The sequence below is a fragment of the Felis catus genome, chromosome A2 (genome assembly GCF_018350175.1).
Source record: "Felis catus isolate Fca126 chromosome A2, F.catus_Fca126_mat1.0, whole genome shotgun sequence".
NCBI classification, from domain to species: Eukaryota; Metazoa; Chordata; class Mammalia; order Carnivora; family Felidae; genus Felis; species Felis catus.
Window position 1 is genome coordinate 167,336,859 of NC_058369.1, and position 8,315 is coordinate 167,345,173.

The 8,315-nt window shown below is 59.0% G+C and overlaps 1 long non-coding RNA gene across 1 annotated transcript; it reads right to left on the minus strand.

The window, feature by feature from the left end:
- Nucleotides 1-4,422: 4,422 nt before the first annotated feature.
- On the minus strand, nucleotides 4,423-6,378 carry LOC123381332. Its single transcript, XR_006588224.1, has 2 exons — nucleotides 5,855-6,378; nucleotides 4,423-4,614 (listed from the first exon to the last, which is right to left on the minus strand). It is a non-coding gene; the product is annotated as an uncharacterized LOC123381332 (long non-coding RNA).
- Nucleotides 6,379-8,315: the final 1,937 nt, after the last annotated feature.

Consider the following 8,315-nt stretch of genomic DNA (forward strand, 5'->3'; position numbering starts at 1 on the left):
ATCCCGGTGGTCTGACGGTGTCTGTTGGGGGCACGTGAGCCCGCCCACCTCACATGTGCCTGTCCTGCCTGCCACTGTCTGTGCTCACCAGCCCCCCCCTACCGTGACCGGTAGGTCTGCCCGCCTGGGGACAGTGTGCTCGCTAGTGTTGCCCCACGTCTCACTAAATTAACAAAACAGAATTCCGGTTTTATGCACACATCTCCAGAATTTGCCTAGGATAACTTTGTCCTGAGATCCGCAGAACTCGAAGGTTAAATCCTGAACCCCAGGAAATCATGATACCATCTCACACTTCTTGGGAGACAGCCAGCTGGACTTTCCTTGGCCTTAACCCTGGCCACAAGGCTACGAACATTTGGATTTCTACGTCTCTGCAGGATAAAATCTGTGCTCCTTCACAGGGCATGAAAGATGGTGCCATCTGGCCCCCCCTGGCCCCGGCCCCGCCTCCAGGTCCCAGTCCCTGGCCCCCGGCCCCCCATCCCTGGCCCCCAGCTCCCCACCCCCAGGTCCCAGTCCCTGGCCCCTGGCCCCAGACACCCCCTCCCTGGCTCCCTGGCCCCCCGGCTCCCTGACCCCAGGTCCCAGTCCCCACTCCCCGCCCCCAGCTCCCAGTCCCCGGCCCCAGACACCCCCTCCCTGGCTTCCTGGCCCCCCGGCCCCCTATCCCTGGCCCCCAGCTCCCCACCCCCATGTCCCAGTCCCTGGTCCCCGGCCCCAGACACCCCCTCCCTGGCTCCCTGGCCCCCCGGCTCCCTGACCCCAGGTCCCAGTCCCCACTCCCCGGCCCCCCATCCCTGGCCCTCAGCTCCCCGCCCCCAGGTCCCAGTCCCCGGCCCCCGGGCCCACCCCTTCCGGTCCCCCAGCTACCCGGCCCCCAACCCCATCTTTCTCACACTGTACTGCAATTCTCAACGACCCACCCCCCCATCATGTGCGCACACACACTTGTGTACCTTCTTCACAAGTGCATCCCCGTGTAAGCTCGCCCAGCTTCCTCTTTGTCATGGCCAACCCCACCCTCCACGCAGCTGGGGACCCCTCGTCCTGCCTCTGCTGCACTTGGGACCCCGTCTCCTCTCTAGCGACTATTTTATGATGACGCTGGTTTGACTTCTCCCACGCGGGAGGCGCCTAGAAACGAGTGATTCCGTGATTTAACTTTTGGGTCCGTGGGATATGTGGCCTGCTCAGTACACAGACCCCAGGCATTTATCAGACATTAAATGAACAGCTAGAATAATCTGGCCTACGTTGCGGAGGAGGACTCAGCGTGCGAGTGTCCTGGGCGTCTCCCCACTGGCCTGTGCGTGTGGGGAGAGAAAGGCCCATGGGGGATGAAGAAGCTGGGACTGTCCTGACCCCGAGCCCCACAGGCAGCAGGTGGGACAGCCCCAGGCCTCAGCAGGCTCTGCAGCCCGAACGGAGACATGATCCGGGTGACGGGACAGGAAGGAATCCCAGGGCCCGTGGCCCAGGCCGATGCTCCTGGGGATCCAGTCGCTTGTAAGGGTACCCAAGTCTGAAAGTGCCTGTAAAGTCACACCTATTTTCTCCTGACAATTTTTCTAAATCGGGTAAAGAAAGATATTAAATCCAATTTATAATATAATAAATTTTCCGAATTTGAAAAACTACTTTACATTCCACAGGAAAGACTGGGGCTGGAGGAGGGTTGCCCGAACACTCAGGGGCTCCCACCGATTACTTCTCACCGCCGAGGATCTCGTTTTATGGTCCCATTTTTCTAAGTGCTATCCTGAACTAAGGAATAATTTAGATAATAAATCCATTTCAATTACTGTCCATTAGAAGACAGGAAAACATTAAACCCAACCAAAGCGCGTAGGAATTACGAGCCGCCTTTCAGGTGAAAATCGGCGTAATGCACCCACAGGTGGAACCGTCTCGGCCGCCAAGAGTTCCCTCTTATGAAAAGAGCACCCTCCACTCAAACGACATGTTTCTGTGCAGCACTTGAGCGTGGACAGACCCCAGCCTTCGAGGCTTCCTTACACGCGGTCGGCCCCCGAGTGAGGCACACGGGACAAAGGGCCCAGCGCCTTGCAGGATTCAGGGGTCCGCCCTCACTGCCACCCCTCTCCTTTCCTCCTCTGCCCACTTCTCGCAGCGACTCCGCGGCCCGAGACCCTCCTGCACCTTCAGACAGAAGCAGACAAGAGCCGCGGGGTCCGACTGGCTGAGCCCGGGTCAGTGCCCACCCCAGTCCAACCACACCAATCAGGTGTGCCTTGTATGCAAAGCATGGACGGCTCCGACTCTCAGAGAACGAGGCCGACTCAAGAGTCCAACAAACACCCCCAAGATGGGTCTGTCTCAGCGGCTTCCCTTAAACTGCTCCCAGAGCGCTTGAAAAAAAAAAAAAAAACTTAAAGTAATGATTTATGCTGATGGCTATTAAAAGATGGAGACATTTCTTTTTCTTATTTCACTGTGGTCCTGAGCTTCTGCGGGTCTTAACCAGCCTTCTCACACCAAGAGGCCCCAGGCCAGCACCCGCCGTCCTGCGTGGCGCTCCCGCGTCCCTCGTGTTCAACAGCACTGATTGAAGCGCCATGATTCTGTTTCCATCACTGACGTCCGTAAAACCATGGGAGGGCCATCGTGAATGCAGTCATCCCAGCAGGCTTTGGGGATGATTGATCAGAACTGGGAGGGAGAGGGTGGCACCAGGTTGATGGAAATACACCTGTTTGTCAGGGCATCCCCCCGCCCCCCCGGGGCACGCTCCAGGGCGGTGAATGCCCCCACGCCGTGCTCCCTCCTTCACAGCTGCCTCTTTCCTGTCCTCCCCTCTGGTGACTGGTGGGGCGCCAGGCCACGCTGAGGGCCACCACCCCACAAATGAGTCCCAGGAGTCCCAGAGGCGACTGCCGATTAAACGTGTCATCGTGCGGGGGAAGCAGGAAACAGACGTGGATTTAAGAGCGATTGGGCTATAAAAAATAGTAAAAAAAAAAAAAAAAAAAAAAAAAAAAAACCTGGAAACAAACAAACAAACAAACAAACAAGAGCGATTGGGCTAAAATGAAAACATCCTAGTCCTAACTGGCTCCTGAGGGAAGCTACGAAACGATCAGCCTTTCCCAACGAGCGTTTGGGGGTTAATCCCACAACCCGTGTCCCTGCGGGTGGCATTTAATTGGGAAGTCCACAGACAGACTCCAGACAGCGAAAGCTGAGGAACAAAACGGGACGCACGGACAAGATGCTGGGCCTCGGGCCAGAATGACCTGTTGTGTGGAAGGGAGAGCGACCCCCCTATGCCCGGCGGTGCTGTCCCTCAGAGGTCAGCTAAACGTCACCTCTTCAGAAGGGTCTTCCCCGAGGGGCCAGGGCACGTGGGTCCTGCTCACTCCCCACGCCACACTCTCATCACTGCACCTGTCACTACAAATATATACACGGTCAGCGGCCCCGCATCCTGCCGGCCGGCCGCAGACGACCCTCGTCTGACACGTGGTCACAAGTCAGTGCACCCTAACGCGACCCCACGCACCTGCATCACTCCCCTCCCTCCGTCCCGTCCCGTGGGCATTTCTACCTCCCACCGTCACAGGAGCGGTGAGTGCAGGACGGTACTGTGTTTTCGGAGACACAGACACCAGGGTCCCAGAACTTTTATCACTGGATATCCTCATAATTGTTCTATCTTATTCGTTGTTGCTGTTAATCTCTTACTGTGCCTGATTAATAAGTTAAACTTACCACCAGTGTGTGTACGAGAAAAAACGCGGTACATACAGGGTTCGGTACCACCTGTGGTTTCCTGCATCCACCTGGGGTCTTGGAACGCGCCCCCCAGGGACGAGGGCAGGACAAGTGTGAATACACATTTATCTTCCATCACCGCGTGACCTGCATGAGAATTTGCCTGTCATCTGGTATATGCCACCTGACCCGGCTTACGGAAGTAAGGAAGTGACGGGGCTCAGGACACACTGCCCCAATACGGCGCCTCGACATGCAAATACCTCCACCCGAGGGAGGTCCCGACGGCGCCAGAGCGGGAAGGTTCCCCGGCCGCCCCTTCTCCCTGAAGCAGGTCACAGACCCTCACCAGAGAGGGTCCTCTGTGTCCGGAGGAAGGGACAGCCTGTATCTCCTAGACAGAGGGACACTGAGCAGATCCCTGCAAACAGGCCTCCCTCAGTCCCCCCATGACTGCCCTTCCCGCACAGCCCTCAACCTACCGTGCTCCCCACGACTGCCCTTCCCACACACCCCTCAACCTACCGTGCTCCCCACCACCACCCACACAGCCCTCAACCTACCGTGCTCCCCACGACTGCCCTTCCCACGCACGCCTCAACCTACCGTGCTCCCCACCACCGCCCACACAGGCCTCAACCTACCGTGCTCCCCACGACCGCCCTTCCCACGCATCCTTCAACCTACCGTGCTCCCCACGGCTGCCGGTCATGTCAAATCCCACAGGAAATATTCAGGGCTGCATTTCCTTACGCCCCCGTGCCGTGTGAAACTTGTACTGAACACACCTGTGTACCTTTCTCCTGCTCATCGGTCTTTGCCGGTGTAACTGTCCCCAGCCAGGGACCCTAGGAGGGTGAGGAAACAAGGTTCGCTCTCCTACAGAAGGAAAGAAAGAAGGAGGGAGTGAGAGAAGCGGGGAGGGAGTCTCTTCTGCCTGAACCCCCAGAACACAAAACTGTCGGCACAGACCGCAGAACGTTTGCTATTTCCTGTGTGATTCTGGCAATTTTGCTGGACTGCTTCTTACTGGCACTTCTGTGCCTTGTTGACATGACTCAAGACACCGACACACTTCTCTCTCACCCCATCTTCCCAGCTAGTCGTTTGAGCCAGTGTTTCACCGACGTGGATTCGCTTCTTATTTGCCAAACCTCATTGTCCCAGGAGCACGCCTGGAAACTTCACGCCCCGCACTTTTCCTGTTCCAGCTTCCCCCGGGACCCTGTATCCCAACACCACACACATTTAAGCTCCCACAAATTCCCCAACCGTCACCTTCCTCAGAAAAAGATACGACGTTGGATCGAGAACAGAAATTCCAAAACCACAGTCTTCTACTTGGCCGTGCGGGAGCCAGCCCTCAGCTTCCTATGCTACACTTGTGATTGCGAATACAGAGAATTAGTCTGGAAATCACCACTCAAGAAAAGATTTACCTGCCGGCGGTGGGCTCCCAGAGCGCGGCAACTTTCTCGTCTTTATTGTCCCAATTCCTGGCACATAGATATTAGCTAATTCAACATCAGTCATTATCGAAGGATTCAATTATTTTTATTGTATCATAGCAAAGCTTTCACTAAAACTTCAGGTCATTAAACGCTAAGCTACCATTTCTCAAGCATCTCCTTCGGTTAGGGAACGCCTCCCCTCACTTAATCCTTGCAAGAAGGCTTGGACGTACAGATTAGCACAACGAATGAAGGAGATTAAGTCATTTGCCCGAGCTCAAAAAGCTGGTAAAGGATGGAACTGGTTTTCAAACCCAGACCGTTCTGACTTCGGATGAAAAGTTAAAACCGAATGATCTTTACCCACCATCTCTGTGATTAACCAGACCACTCATTTGGGCGTGACACCCCAGTCCCTGAATGCGTAGCTTCCAGAAGACCCACAAAACTTAGCGGAGCTGAAATCTTGAGCATTATCTCTTTAAGACTGAATTAGGGCTACAGACCGTGACTGGCGTTTCCAATTTGAGAGCAATACACTGATTGATCGCAATATATCACTGAGAAGGGAGCTTACACATTTTCAGGCTGCCCTGTTGGATAAAGTAGCAACACAGACACGGGTTTCAGACACGTGACACTACAGGTGAGTTAGCAAATGTGATCACCTAAAAATTCCCTTAAAAATGAGGCTGCTTGGGGCGCCTGGGTGGCTCAGTCGGCTCCGGTCACGACCTCCCGGTTCACGAGTTCAAGCCCCACACAGGGCTTTCTGCCGACAGCGCGGAGCCTGCTTGGGATTCCCTCTCTCTCCCTCTGCCCCTCCCCCCCCAATCAATAAACATTAAAAAAATACTTTGCAGGAAAGAAAAATGACCCCGCAGTTTTGCGGGGAGCTGGGCACAAGAGTCCTAAGCGGAATTTTGACACTCGCTCTGACGTCTGCCACGCGACAGCCCGTTGCTCTCAAGTCACGTCGCCTCTTCCATCTCAAGTCCAGACGGAACCTGGGGTGCCCGGGGCGACCGAGGCGCGTCTTCCAGGCCCGTCAGCAGAGCCGGGGACACGTCCTGCCCGCACCTTCTGCTCCGAACCGCCCTCCACCCGGGCTCCTGCCAAAGCCCTCGGCAGCCAGCGAACGTGGTGCTGCTCCGGCCCCCAGGACGTGCGACCCGGCGTGGGGGGGCGGGGCGGGACCCCGGGGCACGGCCCCACCCACAGGCTCCTGGCGCGTCAGTTACGCGCGGGAAGACCACGTGGCCCGAGCCGTGACGCCCGGGTTGCATGGTTAACGTCTCGGGGCCACCACCCTGCCTTCCCCTGGGAGGTCAGCTGCCCCTCTCGCAGGCACAGGTGGGACAGAAGCGTGGGGGCACCTGCGGCCCTTAATCCGCCTCGGCTCTTAAACCCACGTGCTGTGCAGCCGCCTTGCGGCCCAGTGCCCGCGTTGCCCGCTCCCCCACCAGGCCCCACCCCTCCCCAGGGGGGCTGTCCCTCCTCAAGCACCCCCGAATGGCACCCCAACCCTGCACCAGGGCTGCCCCGCCCCCCGCACCAGGCCCCACCCCCCCAAGGAGGCTGCCCCGCCTCCGCACCCCCCCCCGCCCGCATCAGGGGCTGCCCCGCCCCCCTTACCAGGCCCCGCCCCTCCCCAGGGGGGCTGCCCCGCCCCCCACCCCACACCAGGCCCCGCCCCTCCCCAGGGGGCTGCCCCACCCCCGCATCAGGGTCTGCCCCGCCCCCCGCACCAGGCCCCGCCCCTCCCCAGGGGGGCTGCCCCGCCCCCCACCCCACACCAGGCCCCGCCCCTCCCCAGGGGGGCTGTCCCGCCCCCGCCCCACCCCTGCACCAGGGCTGCCCCGCCCCCCCTCGCCAGGCCCCGCCCCTCCCCAGGGGGGCTGTCCCTCCTCAAGCACCCCCGAATGGCACCCCACCCCTGCACCAGGGCTGCCCCGCCCCCCAGCACCAGGCCCCGCCCCTCCCCAGGGGGGCTGTCCCGCCCCCGCCCCACCCCTGCACCAGGGCTGCCCCGCCCCCCTCGCCAGGCCCCGCCCCTCCCCAGGGGGGCTGTCCCTCCTCAAGCACCCCCGAATGGCACCCCACCCCTGCACCAGGGCTGCCCCGCCCCCCGCACCAGGCCCCACCCCCCCCAAGGAGGCTGCCCCGCCTCCGCACCCCCCCCCCGCCCGCATCAGGGGCTGCCCCGCCCCCCGCACCAGGCCCCGCCCCTCCCCAGGGGGCTGCCCCGCCCCCCACCCCAGGCCCCGCCCCTCCCCAGGGGGGCTGTCCCGCCCCCGCCCCACCCCTGCACCAGGGCTGCCCCGCCCCCCTCGCCAGGCCCCGCCCCTCCCCAGGGGGGCTGTCCCTCCTCAAGCACCCCCGAATGGCACCCCACCCCTGCACCAGGGCTGCCCCGCCCCCCAGCACCAGGCCCTGCTCCTCCCCACGGGGGGCTGCCCTGCTCCCGCCCCCCAGCAACAGGCCCCGCCCCTCCCCAGGGGGGCTGTCCCGCCCCCGCCCCACCCCCGCACCAGGACGCCCCCCACGCGACCCCGTACCTGGGGGCTGCCCCTGTGCCCTGCACCTCGCACCCGCACCCCTTCCGTACTAAGGCTCTGCATCCCCTACTGCTCCGTTCAAGGCCGGTTCTAAAGATGCTAAAATCTCCGCGTTGGCGATGTAACTGCACCGTGGCCCGTGTTCAGAGAGTAAACAGCATCAGTAGTGAAAGTCTGCACCAAAGTCAGACAAGTTGTTCCTTTCTAAAACTCCCGATTTCTCAGGTTGAAAACAACACCCTCGCCAAACAACAAAAAAATTTGTATAGATATATATTTTAATATGTAGGCTATTATTATATAGTTAATGTATAATCAAGAAAAGTAAATTTTATATTAAAACATAAGTAAAAATTCCTTTTTACCCTCAAGTATGAAACACACTTTGGGGGCACACTTTCCATCCTACCGGCACGTCTTGAAAATGAATTGAATTTAAAAATGCTCATTGTTGATAAATAGAGACCCAAACCAATCTGTGCTAGAAAAGTCATAATTAGGCTAATAGCTGTAGGCGTCAAAAATCTCGTAATCGAAGCAGAAACTGTGAATGAGCTCTGCCGTGAGTTCT